The following is a 16,338-nucleotide window of genomic DNA, read 5'->3' as shown; positions in this document are numbered from 1 at the left end:
GATTTTGTAGGGACGTAACCGATCTATTAGCATAAAATTATCATTGATAACACCAATTACCAATTATTTATTAAAATTACATACCTACTCTGTATGTGTAGAAAATAGTTAAACATTTTGTTCAAGCCACAAATTCGATGGCAAAATATCATAAAGTTATCTCCAAATATTAAGGGAGGGTACTTTCACAAAGACCGTAATAACACACCGCCATACACTGCAATATATTACGCGAATCCAAATTGAAAACGAGAAAATGTGAACAGCCAGTTGTAAAGTGGTGTAAACGATGCTATTCATCCTATGTGGTCCCCTAATGAAGCAGTTTGTGCCACTAATTTGCTAAATTATGTGCAGCTTGAATATTAAACTGGAGCTAAGCTGCAGCGTTCACTCTAAGCTGTGTAAGAGAGCTTAAAATGATCCCGAACGAGGCTTAACTTCTATGCATTCGCAGAATGCTATTCCGTTTATGTTATTGCGCGAATTTACAGGCAAATGCTACGTATTTTGCGTATTATATGCCGTAATAATACATTTATTTTGCAGCATTATTCATCATCATCATTCTCAACCCATATTCGGCTCACTGCTCAAGTCTCCTCTCAAAATGAGAGGGGTTAGGCCAATAGTCCACTACGCTGGCCTAATGCGGATTGACAGACTTCACACACGCAGAGAATTAAGAAAATTCTCTGGTATGCAGAGGTTTCCTCACGATGTTTTTCCTTCACCGTTTAAATTATTAAATTAGACGCTTGGTGTTGAAATGCACTATACGATTTTGTAGGTACTTAGTTCTAGATAAGTTTGTAAAATGGTGGTAAACAAAAAAAAACCTTGGCTGAATCTGTTGTGGGCTCTTCTCGGACCAAGGCGAACCCTCGTAACTTTAATTTTAAGTTTTCGACTTTACTTACCACCATTAAATCATGACATAACTTGACGTTTCAAAAGTGCTTGTAAAATAAGCCTAATTGAAATAAATGCATTTTGAATTTTTAACATAATTCTTGAAAAAAAGTTTACAAGCTATTCTCAGACCAGTTTTTTAGGTAGGTATACCGATTAGAACTAACCTAAAAAAACTCAAGAAAGGTCAATACAAAGGAGTTTTTCTTTGAAATGGCATGATTACAAACACTGTAACAATTTTATATTAAGGGTCGTTAAAAGATCTGAAATATCTACATAATTCGATATAAAAAAAAAACAAAAATTCTTTTATAAAAAGCCTCAATCAACCTACACGTGTTCACGGGATATTGTCGAATCTTTTCGGCCCGTATCATAATTGGTAAAGTAACAATTAATTAAGGTAAATTCAATTAATGTTCACAGGGAATTAATTTTCCTTGCCGCTCCAAAGAGCGCTGTAGTCACGGAGCTGGGGATCAAGTGTGACTTTGCTCGAGTAAGAAGGCTTTAGGTAATAAATTAATTCATTATTTAATAGCATTATTAAATTGTCGTTAGTCAAATTTAACAGTTTTTAACAACATTTTTGACTAGTTAGCTTCGATTTGTTTTGGGCTAGAACTGCCTTTTTTATTCTTTACAAATTAGCCCTTGAATACAATCTCACTTGATGGTAAGTGATGATGCAGTCTAAGATGGAAGTAGGCTAACTTGTTAGGAGGAGGATGAAAATCCACACCCCTTTTCGGTTTCTACACGACATCGTACCGGAACGCTAAATCGCTTGGCGGTACGTCTTTGCCGGTAGGGTGTTAACTAGCCACGGTCGAAGCCTCCCACCAGCCAGACCTGGACCAATTAAGAAAATCTCAATCGGCCCAGCCGGGGATTGAACCCAGGACCTCCGTCTTGTAAAACCACCGCGCATACCACTGCGCCACGGAGGTTGTCAAAAATGCCTGATGCCTGTTAGAAGTTATCTAATTATAGATAAGTAGGCTTTTTGTGTTTGGTTTTTTGTGCCGAAGGCACTCAATGCTCGCACTGCTGCGATGTTCCCTATCTTTCCTCGTTGCTCACACTCAAATTCGACAAAATAGGGTGCGGTGTGCGAGTCGAGCGGCATGAAATACGGCAGGTCCACTAACGTTGTCTCACGACATCTCTGCCTACTTCCCTTGCTACATCCTAACAATATTACTTACTTATAACAATATTTTCGTACTGTCATATATTCTGTAACAGGGCAAAATGACACGACCTACAATATGCCATCAGGTGACTTAAAGCGCCCTTTGAACCCTCGTAACTTTCATTTTAAGTTTTCAACTTCACGTGTCACCATAATAATATAACGTGACGTTTTAACTTTTACTTGATATAAATGAATTTTAAATTTGCCTGTAATTACACCGGCAACCATGTCCTTTAGTGATAGGCATCCACTGATCCGCATCGTACTTATCAGTGGACGCACTTGTACGTCTTTCTATACAAAGAATAATACATCCGTTTGAATCGATGCGTCCAATAAGTACGCTGCGGATCTGTGGACGCCTGCCATAGATCGAAACACAACCGACCAACACTGCGATTTCCGGTGCGGGGTCTCCATTCCAGCACCTTGGGACCCCAACGTCCATCGGCTCTTCGAACTATGTGGCCTGCCCATTGCCACTACATCAATTGAATATGAATATTGAATGAATAATGTCCAATACATTAATTGAATTACCACTTTCTTTAGAGAGCAGATCAAGTAGTTTGCCAAACGAAGTTGTTCCTTATGGAATTGAGAAAATTTTTGAAGAAAATCTCTTGATACATTTTACTACGAGTTAGAAGGACTCGAAGTGAATTTGATAGATATGGCACTCGGAAAGTTTGGGAAGTTATGCTCTCTGATATCAATTGCATTTGGAGTTTCTTTACCGATGTATTTCACTCGTGTTGGCATGTTTATAAGAAACCCAGCATAATATACCTTAATATTATTTTATTAAACACTTCACAATACTGTCGCAATGTTGCTTGTATGTCGGTTTTTTACCGCATACACTTTCTACCACAGAACAGCAAGACGCCGCAGACGGTGGCATCTTTACGTTGTGGATATCCAGGCAACATGTTCTAAACGACTTGCATCCACATTTCCAACTTAACTTAATTACTTCTTATTTAAACGGATTGTCTTTCTGTTAGTCACAAAGTCAATATGGCATTATACCTACAATCTTTTTTTTTTAAATCTATTAATAAATATGACGTAATGACTAGAACGGGACTGGTGATTTAACGTGTTTGTTTTCTGTGACACGGTGTTGAAAAACCTTCGTTCTCAATTCAGAATTGCACCTAATATTTTTTGGAAAGAAAAATAATTCCAATCTCATAACTAATAATATAAAATCATTGACTAATATTATAAACGCGAAATAGTTTGTATGTATTCAGTTTTGTACGGTTTAGGAGTTTTTCAGTAATTATACATACATATGTATATTTACTGAAAAACTACTAAACCGAAGAACCTTTGAAGAAATTTCAAATGAAAATTGATAATACTCTAAATGAACACAGGTCCCTATTTATTCCAGAAAAGTCCGTGGTTCCCGCGGGATTGTGAAAGTCTGAATATCATGCTCATCCGGTATCCGGTATGGCATCCGGTAGTTTTTGACATGACAACGTCTTATATTTCGATGGATCTGCAAACTCGAGAAAAGATGACGTCATGCGTCATTCCCCTGCTCTAGGGTTGCCAACTTTTTTTTGCAAGAAATTATATTCTAGTCTATGAAAATTCTAAAACAGTAATTTAGAAAAACGAACATTTTCTTTTGAAAAATGCAACCATTCCATCATTATTTTCTTATGACGTTGTCACGTTTAACTATCGTCAGTAAACCGACTTTACAGACAACCGATTTTTTTTATAAGTAGGTGTTATAACGGGTTTTTTATCACTAGGTTAAACAAGTTGACCAAACCAATGAGGAAGTCTTTCAACTCGTAGAATCAGATTAAAATGCAAGCAACAAAATCAAATTCAATTTCTATATTCGAATATAAACGGAGAACTAAAATGGTTTCAGACTAGCTGGCAGATAACCAGCGGAAAGCGAGCTAGAACTTTTTGCCTTTTTTTTCTGAAAATGAAAAACTACGCCTAACGAGAGCACTGAACCATATTGAGTTTTTCAAAGCGTGATATCGAGTTATTTGCTCGCAGTAACGAACGTCTCAATATCGCTCCGGTGACATTTTGGAAATATGGTTTGTGTTTTTTGCGAAAGCACTCTGTCGCTTGAGTTACTAGTTCATTAATATATAGTATCTATCGATGTCCGGATCGAGTTATGAATAAATTTATTATAAGAGCTATTAATAATGATGAATGATAACAATATAAAATAATTTTTACAAGTAAATTATAGCTACCCTACTATACTAAAACTCGTCGTCACTCGACAACCAAATTTGTCTGACTATCTGTCCGTGTTTTTTTTGTTATTCGGGCATCACGCTGAAACTACTAAATGAATTCAAATGAAACTTGGCACAGTTTAAGACCATAATACGGAGAAGGTTGTAGGATAGTTTTTATTGCAAAAATAAAATGAGAATGGGGTGAAATAGGGGTTAAAATTTGTACGGAAAGTCCTTCATTTTTAGAGTTAGAGTTTTAAATTTTTTTTCATAAATCATAAAAACAATACGAAATATAATGTAATTCAATATTTTTTAAAATGTAACACCTAAATTGGTGAAATATGGCTTGAAAGATTTTATTGAATTCCACGCGGACGAAGTCGCGGGCGTCCGCTAGTAGATATATATATCTAGTTATAGATATAGATATCTATTTATTTTTTATAATAAGTAGATATCTATATCTATAACTAGAATATTTAGTAGCCGAGTTCTTGTGACGAAGCTCATCCGGGAAAGCACAGCTATCTTCCTAATTTTTCTCACAGAACAAGAACAAATAGATAAATGACTTTTTTTACATTACCCTTAATAAACTATCTAACGTTATGTCAGTGGGGTAAATTACGAACTAAGAACTGAATTATATGTATATGATTGAATCGTCCTAGGTTCTATTCCCCACCTGAAGTACTTTTAAAGCACCTATTCGTAGCCTAGCTTCACGCTTAGTTGGAGGTGAAGAGATGACAGAGGAATATTACTGGTATAAATAATATTTTCAATTTAAAATTCTCTCATTTATTTATTTTCTCATTTTAAAAATTTTATTAAAAATATAATTATTAAATATTTATATTAATTATTATCTAAGCAAGTGGGATCCACTTGTGAAAAAAGCCAACAAGCTGTATGTAGTAGGTATCGTTTTAAACAAAATAATTTATTAAATAATTATATTTTTAACCCCCGACGCAAAAAAAGGGGTGTTATAAGTTTGACGTGTCTGTCTTTGGCACCATAACTCCTGAACGGATGAGGCGCTAAGTGCGTGTGTTCTTAGACATGATTGATGAAAATCGGTTAAGCCGTTTAAAAAAAAAGTTGTGGGGGTGAAAGTGGCTAAGAATAACCGAATGACTGCAAATATACTCGAGTGTGGTCTTATATGAAAGCGCACTGAAAGAGTATATTGATGACTTGATCGAGGGTTCAATTCAATTTTTTTTTAGTTTAAATGCGATTGTCAGATTATGTCGCATTAAATTTCGTCAACAGAATCAAATAACTTATACAAAACTGTTCTAACAAAATGTTATTCAACTCGTTTGGTGAAAGAAAACTTTTTCATTACGATTATTAGTTTTTTTTTTATTATTCTTTACAAGTTAGCCCTTGACTACAATCTCAGCTGATGGTAAGTGATGATGCAGTCTAAGATGGAAGTGGGCTAACTTGTTAGGAGGAGGATGAAAATCCACACTCCTTTCGGTTTCTACACGACATCGTACTGGAATGCTAAATCGCTTGGCGGTACGTCTTTGTCGGTAGGGTGGTAACTAGCCACGGCCGAAGCCTCCCACCAGCCAGACCTGGACCAATCAAGAAAATCTCAATCGGCCCAATCGGGGATCGAAACCAGGACCTCCGTCTTGTAAATCCACCGCGCATACCACTGCGCCACGGAGGCCGTCAAAGTGTTTAGTTACTGGGTAACCTATGGTGCGGTATTATATAAATAAGCAAGTCGGAAGATAACAAACCCAACATCGAAAAGTTTGCTTTTAAAATATCATTTTTTTTTAAAAGACGAGTAGTAGTAAAGTAGAGTAAAGTAACTTATTAAGTAAGCCGCCCTTCTTAAAACCTAACATCATTTTAAACTCTTCTCTATTTAAATTAATAATCAAGGAAGCAATTTGTCTCCGACACGTGTTTCCGACAACTCCCCGAATCTGTTTTGGCGCAGAATAATTAGGAAAGTATCCATTGACTCTTTACATAGATTCAATTAAAACTTCTACTGTGAGTTTTGCGTTGTTTTGGTTTGTAAACTCTGAATACTGCAATCTATATATCAATATGTATTTGTAACAGAAAATTAACTTAAACGTAGAGGATTCCAATTTAAATTTCTTATTTAATTTATGCCTTGGGGCACTCCCTAACTTCTAACTCCTGCAATGTGAGCGTTTTAAATTCATTGCTTTGTTTTTCGAGTTCCGTAGGTATCGCAAAAGTAACTAATGACAGTTTTTTTAGGTATAGTAATTAAGAAATTAAATATCACGTATCTCAAACGGTAAAGGAAAATATCGTGAGGAAACCTGTATACCTGAGAATTTTCTTAATTCTCTGCGTGTGTAAAGTCTGCCGATCCGCATAGGGCCAGCGTGGTGGACTACTGGCCTAACCCCTCTCATTCTGAGAGGAGACTCGAACTCCGCAGTGAGCCGAATAACGGTTGATAATGATGATGATGATGAATGAAAGATATGGTAAGTGTGGAAGTGAATAAAAAAATTAAACATGTAGGCAAATTTGAACCACTGAACTTGTCAAAAGAACCGCATTGTAAGAATTCAATGGAGACTAGGTACTTTTATTTGAAATATTGACAAGCGAGTGATGCCAGTTTTGTGGAATTTACAATCTAACCCACTCGGATGCAGATAGTCACTGACTGACATATTCCATTTGGAAATTGCACGAATGTTTTCAATGGAATGTGGTAAATAGCATTTCTGCTTTTTCGTAAATGTGGTTTGTTTACATTCCGAAATAGATCTTTTTTGGGTTCCGTTTCAATACGTTTCTTATAGACACTTTCTTAACATTATTTCTTTCTCTTAAAAACCTCGATACTTAATACCTTCCCGCCAAAAGTCATTTTAAAGAAAATGTTCTAGTTTACTACGGGATATAGGCCTAACCTACCTACCTAACCTAACCTTTAATGAGTTGAAGGACGTTTCATACTTTTGTTTAACAGTTGAACATCAACTTATAATTTCAACATGTCCGTTTGTCCGTCCGCGGTGCAGCTTATAGAATGCTAGCTGACGCCGCGCGGTTTCACCCGCGTAGTTCCCGTTTCCGTAAGAATATGGGGATAATATATAGCCTATAGCCTTCCTCAATAAATGGGCTATCTAACACTAAAAAAAAATTTTAAATCGGATCAGTAGTTCCTGAGATTATCGCGTTCAATCAAACGAACTCTTCGGCTTTATAAAATTAGTATAGATTTGTACTAAAAAAAAATACGCGTTGAATCGAGAACCTCCTTTATTGAAGTCAATTAAAAAGCTGCATATATAAAATTCAGCATAGGTTTGTTTCGTTTACTTAAGGGGAACATAGGGGAACTATATATGTAAGCGACTACATAATCTACAAGCTCCTTATGAAACATGAAGTTGCTTCTGAATGTTACAGTAAGCTGTACTATTACTAAATCTCATAACATATGTTGCTCATGTATGTAGCTTTTTATCTCAGTGTAACAATTCCTGATTATTTAAGTCAAAGAAACTTAAAGTGCCAAATGATACAAAAGGCACCCAAGTTAAAGAAGTCCATTTCAAATATTATTATTTATAAACGAAAAAATTAACGGATACCTACTTGTATAAAAATAAAAAAAGCTAAAACACAAATTTGATAATCGCAAAGAATGGAATAAAAAATCATACTTTGTTAGCCTCCGTCAGTTACAAGCGGTCGCCTATCAAAAATAATCCGACGTGCTTAAAAAGAGAGGAATTTAGAGAAAAATCTTTTAAAAGGCACCAAATTCCAAATTGGCTGCTTATTATTCTCAGAGCGGAGGCGGGCGACATAAAATTTCCATGAACACAAAGAGCCGATATAGCTACCATATAAAATTGTGTACGTACAAATAGAGACGCGAAAAATGCTTTTTTAGCGTGTCGATAATAGAATTTAAGTATCGATATCGATAAAATTAAAAATTGATTAAACCTCTAAATTGAATATGTATAAAGGCGAAAGGTAAATCACACGAAATATCGAAAACCGCTTGACGTACAAAGTTGAAATTTGGCAGATAGGTAGTCATAAGTCGGTAGACGTCCGCTAAGAACGGATGTTGTGAGAAAGCGGGATTAAGGAAGTCTAAAGGTAGACAAAGTCGCGGGTGTCTGCTAGTATGCTTTAATAAAAATCGCAGAATGTATTACTTGCTTGCCCAAAAAAATAATTCAAACATCTCTAGATGAACTTTTATTCTTTATTCACCTCTACATTGTTTCATGTTGCTGTAAAATTCTACGTGCGACTATCATGAATCTCAATTCTTTTTAGTGCTAAAATATTGGCTAACAGGCTACGTAAATGTTAATTAATTGTTACTTTACCTACAAACTTGCCATATTTTAATTGTACATAATTTGTTTAAAATCTCATTAGTCATTCATGGAGGTGATTGATTATTGCGTATTTCTTCTCCCACTTACACAATCGGCAATGTATGGAGCATTGCAACTTTGTTTTCACAGCATATTTAGCTAAATTATGACTGTACGTACGTATGCAATACTAATAACTAAAATATTCGATATTTTTTCCCGACTGAAAAATATCGATACTTTTGCCTGTCACTAGGTGCACAACCTTTTGCATAGAAATCTGAGGAGATTGGCTTTGTTCGGACGTACAAACAACTACAGTTCATTCAATGAAATTTTTCAGCTCTGGAAAACCGTTGGATTGGGGAAAGTTTTCATATTTTCTTTTGAATGGTACGAAAATGATTCGAGTAGTGCCATTTATAAGCGTACGGTGTATGCGTACAGATTTCATGTTATTGCAGGTGTTCTCATAGAAATATTCATCTAAATGTTTCGTAAACATTTTTGATATTACATTTGGGTATAAATATTCAAACATCGTATTCTTACAGAATCAGGGATATGAAATCTGAAAATATTTTTTTATGATATCCGATGATTTGTTTATTGGTAATTTATGAAATTGGAAAAATGTGATTTCATTGTATTTGCTAAACAATACTAATAACGGTAGAGTTAGATAATCTAAGCTAATTAAAATTAAATGTTCTGTCTGACTAGACCTGTAGGACTGTAGGTCTAATATGCGACCAACGACATATCTAATGACGAGAAATAGACAAAATGTCGACCAATGGTAGCGGAGTTGTCCCAGTACCAGTACCAGTACTTTTTCGTACCAACGCAAATAACGAGATAGCGGTATTTTCGCTTGTGCTGCTATTGGTTGGCATTTGTCTATTTTTATCTATTTTGTCATCCCAGTATAAATCATCAACACTAAAGCGATTTGGCTGAAATTTAGAATAAAAAAAGATTTTGCTCTGGATTAACACATAGGCTACTTTTCATCCTGTAAAAGTCAATGGTTCCCGTGGGATTTAAGAAAAACTGGATTCCACGCAAATGCAGTCGCGGGCGTCCGCTAATTTGAAATAAATGAAATTTGAATATGAATTATTGAAAAATACAGCGTGTTAATATAAAGAACAAGGTCCCAATATTCCAAAGTTAACAAACAACCCACAACCACTGTATTACCCAAAACTAATTTCAACTTCGCGCCACCCCCGTATAAATCATGAAAATTGTTTACATAGCAAACAGAACTTTCCTTAACACGTCGATTAATATGATTTCCATGAGGTACCTATCATTTATTAGGATTATAATTAATTTCCTAATAAGATTTTAATTTTTAAAAAATCACACGGGAACCATGGATTTTCCCGGTATGAAAAGCCTATGTATTATATATGTATTCATACAGAGTAAAATCTATTTTTATTCCAAATTTCAGTCAAATCGCTTAAGTAGCCGCAGCGCAAGGGAGGGACAAACATACACACACACAGTTACACAACTTTCGCCTTTATAATATTAGTGTGAAGTGTGATGTGATGTGAAGTGTGAAGTGTGATAGTGTGATGTGATACGTTATCAATTCAATAAAGTAATTCATTTAATCCGATTACACAACAATTGATCCATTTTAATATTACATCCCGGTTTCATTGTGATTACCCAATGATGTTAAATACTGTTAGATGTGTTACTACGAGTAGGTCATGAAAAATGAGGCCCTCAAAAGAGGAAATTTCCACATCTCAAAGTTGTGGTCAACAACGAACGTTGTTTAAACAAATAATACCTAAATATCGTCTACTATGTCGAGTTGTGTGTTCAGGAAGTGTAAAAACTATATATACACAAATACTGGGAACTAAAGATAAAATTGTGCATTGTGTTGTAGCCTATTGTTCGGATCACTTTTTACGGTGATTTTGTAGGTACGTAACCGATCTATAGTATAAAATTATCATTGGTTAATCCCATAATAAATATAAAATAGAATCTATTTAGAATCCTTTTACTTAAGTTCACCCGCTGAGCGTAACGTGTTCGATGAAGAACGTTTCCCTTTACGGCGTTATATCTAATTTTTCCGTTCCATCTGGTGGAAGGCGCAGCTGACATCGTGTTCACGGTTCGTTAGGCTCGGTGCAAAGCGAATCGAATCTTTCAGCTAAATTAAATTAGCAATTTTCTTTACCGTTTGTTGGAACTAAAATTTGCCAAATAATACAGTTTTGCTCAAAATTATCTGACTACGGCCTCCAGAAGTAACTAGCAACCGACTTTGTATAATGTCCTGACGCAGGATAACCTCATCAGAATCAGAATCATTTATTTGCAAGAAACATTAAACTTAGTTATACAAAGATGTTCTTATGTATTAGGTAACAATGTTTCAAATTATCATTAATAAAATTAAAATTATATAAGTTAAAATTAAACGATATTAAGTTTAAAAGAAATATAATCACAACATTGGATAGAAGCAGGCGTTACTTTGCGGAAGTTCATCATGATTATATAATGATTTATTTATTTTGCTATCATCCGCGCAAATTCGGCGAACCCATGCGACAACGTCACCCAGGTCCGACAAAATACTCTCTACGTACGTTTCACTCCGAAACCGGAGCATCCTCAGGAGATGTTGACTCTACAACGTGCAATTGCACGTTGTAGAGAGATGATAGCTAAATAAATAAATCATTATATAATAATCACAACAATTTTTTTGAAGTATCAGCAAAGTACTCTTCTATGGAGTAGTAACATTTTTGTTTTAGAATCTTTTAAGTTTTTATTTAAGTGTAGGTTTGCTGATGCTTCTGTCTGCTAGGTGTTGTGGCAAGTTGTTATAAATTTTAGGAGCCATGTGTAAGATATTTTTGTTAAATTGCGCTAATGAATGTTATATGTAATGAATTTTATTTTGTCTTCTTGGATTCTTATAAAATTCATGTTAAGACTATTAACATAATTAATTATTATACAGAACATATTAAAGTAGACAAGTGTGCTCGCAAACATAGTTGTACCTACTCATTATTTCCGCACTGTCATACCCCGTGTCAAATGTGTCAGAGTCGAAAAATGTATTTTAAACATTCGAAAAAAAATTTTAATAAAAAAAATACAACCGACTTCAAAACCTAAAAACGTACCCACTAAACTAAAAAGCGAAAAATAACATCATAATATGTTCTACCTGCTGATCAGTATGAAGGCGGTGCTAAGCCGGTGATGTATTAATTCAAGCCATGTGAGCATATCTTATAGATTTAGATTTTGCAACAGTGTTGTTTCATGTGGTCCTGTCAGAAATGGCTTAAATTAAGACAACACCGGCTAAGCACCGACTTCATACTGATCAGCAGGTAGAACATATTATGATGTTATTTTTCGCTTTTTAGTTTAGTGGGTACGTTTTTAGGTTTTGAAGTCGGTTGTATTTTTTTTATTAAAATTTTTATTATTTTTCAATTTTTAGTGTAAAATTTCATCTCAAACGAATACATCAGACCCCTAATGACAGTCACAACCCATCTTGGTACAAAATTCTCAGCAATACAAATTAATCAAGCCCAAGCACAAGGTAGCTACCGTAATCCGTCAAGGGGTTCCCTTCATTGACCTTGGTCTTCATCATCAGACCCCTAATAACAGACACAACTCATCTAGGTAGAAAGTTCTCAGCAATACGAATTAATCAAGGCCAAACACAAGGTAGTTACTGTAAACTGTTAAGGAGTTTCCTTAATTGTCCTTGGTCTTCATCACCAAACCCCTAAATGACAGTCACAACCTATCTATGTGGAAAGTTCTCATTAATACAAATTAATCAAGCCCAAACACAAGGTAACTGCTGTAAATCGCCAAGGAGTTCCCTCGTCTGTTTTATGACTCCATCATCAAATCGATTTTAAACCTTCATAATTTTGTATTTCTCAAAGGTACTAAATGGAAAAGTTTACAAACACACTAGACACCCATATAATTTTCGAAAGTTCCCCTCAATTTCTCCAGGATTCCATCATCAGATCTTGTCATGATGGCAATGGGACCAAATGGGGACTATACCGTTTCAAACAAAAAAAGAATTTTTGAAATCGGTCCAGGCGTCTTTGAGTAATCGGTGTACATACATATAAAAAAAAAAAAAAAATACCGACCGAATTGAGAACCTCCTCCTTTTTGAAGTCGGTTAAAAAATAATAATTAACTCGAGAGGAAGGTTTTTATATATAGGTCCATGCTCGTGCGCATTAAGTTGACACCTGGCTTCCAAACGCAACTAAACACAGTACAAACATCATTCGAGCAGGGTGTCAAGTTAATCGGCTGTGTAAAATCAAAAAATCAAAATCAAAAATCATTTATTTCAAGTAGGCTCAGTTTACAAGCACTTTTGACACGTCAGTTGACTATTTGTAAAGATTCTACCACCGGTTCGGAAGGCAGGTTCTGCTGAGAAGATACCGGCAAGAAACTCAACAGTTGCTCTTTTGAAAAAGTCATACAGTATTATAATTTACAATTGATAACAATTACTGTTTACATTTCTTATAGTTTTACTTACTGTGTGAAGGTGGAAGCTGATCCAACGGCCTCCAAGCATCTTTATCATTAAGAAACTCATCAATGTTGTAGTACCCTCGACTAAGTAAATGTTTTATAACACATTGCTTAAAGCTATGCATTGGCAGGTCCATCACAGTCTTGGGGATCTTATTATAGAAAAGTACACCCAAACCTACAAAAGATTTTTTTACTCTTTGGAGACGATATGCAGAAATAACCAACTTATGCCCGTGTCTAGTAAGACGTGGGTTTAAATCTCCTTTTCGTTTGTACAAATTAATATTTTGTCTTACATATACTATACTGTTATATATATATTGACAGGCTACTGTTAGTATACCTATTTCTTTAAACTTTTGACGAAGGGACTCGCGTGATTTTAATTGATATATTGCTCGAATTGCTCTTTTTTGAAGTACAAATATAGATTGTATATCGGCAGCCTTGCCCGCCAATAAAATACCGTACCGTGTAGATTATCGTATGCCCTACCGTACGCCTGAGTTTCAGCGGCCTTATTATGTATCTCAGTGTACCATTCAAACAATGAGTCACTTAATGTTTGTGGTATTTTCGTTTTTGTGATCATCTACTACATAGGTGGTTGTTTCTATGAAATCACTTTGAATATGTAATTTTACATCAAATGGCAAGATGTTTTGTTTAAACAATCGTTTAACATGAATATTTCAACAAAATTACGTAAATATCAGTTTTTCGTTAAAATAACGTACCTGCTAATACCACTACTAATGTTACTTTACGTAAAATGACTTTTATTGTGTCATTGAAATGACGAATTTATTGTGTCGTTTCGTTGAAATCACAATGTTGTTTGATTGGAAAAACGAAAATACGATGGAAAACGATGTAATGACTGATTAGTTGAGTGGTACACCGAGTTACATCATAACCCTGCAGGCTAACTTAACATGCACTTATGACAGCACACTTATAACCGTTTAGCAGTCTCTGATATAATACTTTCATATATATAAATGATAAATTAACTTTTTTAATTTATGAGTACTTATTAATAAAAAAAATAAGTACATAAATATAGTTTGAAAATTCACAATTAAAGATTGTACTGAAATCTTTAATTGTGAATTTTCGACTTTAACTTTACAAGCACAATTCAAACTTTAAATTCTGTTAGAATGTAAGACCACTTCGGTAAATTTATTTTTAGTAATCAACTATTTTCTAGTTTTAAAATACATGCGAGTGAATATATAAAATAAAACATTAACGAAGACTCTATGAAACATTTACTTTCGATCGAGATGTTGGTAATTTTTATTTCCCGAGTTAGTGGGAGCAGCTGACAACGACTTTACGGTTCGTTAAGCTCACTGAAACATTGTAGAGAAAACAGTATATTCTTTTTACTGAACCAGAATTTTCTTACTAGCGGGCATACTTAAATAAAATACTAGCTGACGCCGCGCGGTTTCACCCGCGTGGTTCCCGTTCCCGTAAGAATACGGAGATAATATATAGCTTATAGCCTTCTTCGATAAATGGACTATCTAACACTGAAATAATTTTTTAAATCGGACCAGTAGTTCCAGAGATTAGCGCGTTCAATCGAACAAACAAACTCTTCAGCTTTATAATATTAGTATAGACTACCAGACACCCGCGACTTCGTCCGTTCTTAAACCTCCATAAGGTCTCGCAAAATCCGCCGTTACTATCTACCTACAAACTACCTCCCTGCAAAATTTCAAGTTTGTACGTCAAGCGGTTATATTAATATTATCGGCATATAGTTGAAATTATCATAAAATAAAATCGCAAATTGCCATTGCCATTTTCAGTCAATTAGGTAAAAATTAGGTAAAAAACGACATGGGTTACGCCAATAGTCCACCATACTGGCCCAATGCGGGCCAACATGGTGGACTATTGGTCTAATCCCTCTCATTCTGAGAGGAGACTCGTGCTCAACAGTGAGCCGAATATAGGTTGCTAATAATGTCATTATAATTAAACATATTGTTATTATATGTTAGTACTAAGAACATTTACTCAAGCAATTTAAACTTGAATCTTTTAATCAACTTTTAATTAAATATTAAAGTTTACGAAAATCCTTGCTGAATATCGAAATTAATGGTAACCATTTAGCAAATAAGAGAGCTGAATCGAAGTGCTAATAGCTCAAAGCGTTAGACAGTTCCTTTCAAAGGCGCTATCGGCCAATGAATCACGATTCGAAATCCGATCAACTGATAGGTGCTTTGATAAACATCGTTTACTCCGAAGCCCTTTAACGAATTGCCTGTTTCTAGCGACCGTTCTTTGGGATATTGTTTTATTTGGAAAGTTTGTCAAAATTAACAGCGTTATTATGCTGGGTAAACTTTGTTATCGAAACAAACTCTTTAAGGTAATTTAAGATTAATTATTGAGCCGTGATAGCCCAGTGGATGACCTCTGCCTCCGATTTGGGAAGGTGAGGGTTCGAATCCGGTCTGGGCAAGCTTCCAACTTCAGTTGTGTGCATTTTAAGAGTTTAAATATCACGTGTCTCAAACGGTGAAGAAAAACATCGTGAGGAAACCTGCATACCAGAGAGTTTTCTTAATTCTCTGCGTGTGTGAAGTCTGCCAATCCGCATTGGGCCAGCGTGGTGGACTACTGGCCTAACCCCTCTCATTCTGAGAGGAGACTCGAGCTCAGCAGTGAGCCGAATATGGCTTGATAGTGAAGCTAACTTTATATACAATTATTTGTGCACTGATGTATTTGATCTAATTTCTTCTGATTAAATTAGATTTACATAATAAATTAGAATCCCACCCGTTCCAAGTAAATGATGTTTACTCAAGTACCTATCAGTTAATTGGATTTGAAATCATGATTCAATTACCATCGAAAGGAACTGCCTCGCTTTGAGCCATTAACACTGTGCTTTGGAGAACGTTTCACATAACCTCTGGTGTAGTTTGATTAATTTGCAGCATAAATAGCTTTACACATAGGTACATACGTTAAACGTTCGTCTGAAGATCTA

The 16,338-nt window shown here is 35.1% G+C and overlaps 1 protein-coding gene across 1 annotated transcript in view; it reads right to left on the bottom strand.

Moving 5' to 3' along the window:
• LOC112048003 (C3 and PZP-like alpha-2-macroglobulin domain-containing protein 8) overlaps positions 1–16,338 on the bottom strand; it is a 242,446-nt gene that overhangs the window by 104,536 nt on the left and 121,572 nt on the right. The gene's annotated exons all lie outside the window — the stretch shown is intronic.

Source organism: Bicyclus anynana, chromosome 10 (assembly GCF_947172395.1).
Source record: "Bicyclus anynana chromosome 10, ilBicAnyn1.1, whole genome shotgun sequence".
Classification (NCBI taxonomy): domain Eukaryota; kingdom Metazoa; phylum Arthropoda; class Insecta; order Lepidoptera; family Nymphalidae; genus Bicyclus; species Bicyclus anynana.
Note: the sequence above shows the minus strand (reverse complement) of the source record. Positions and strands in the feature narration are given on the sequence as shown.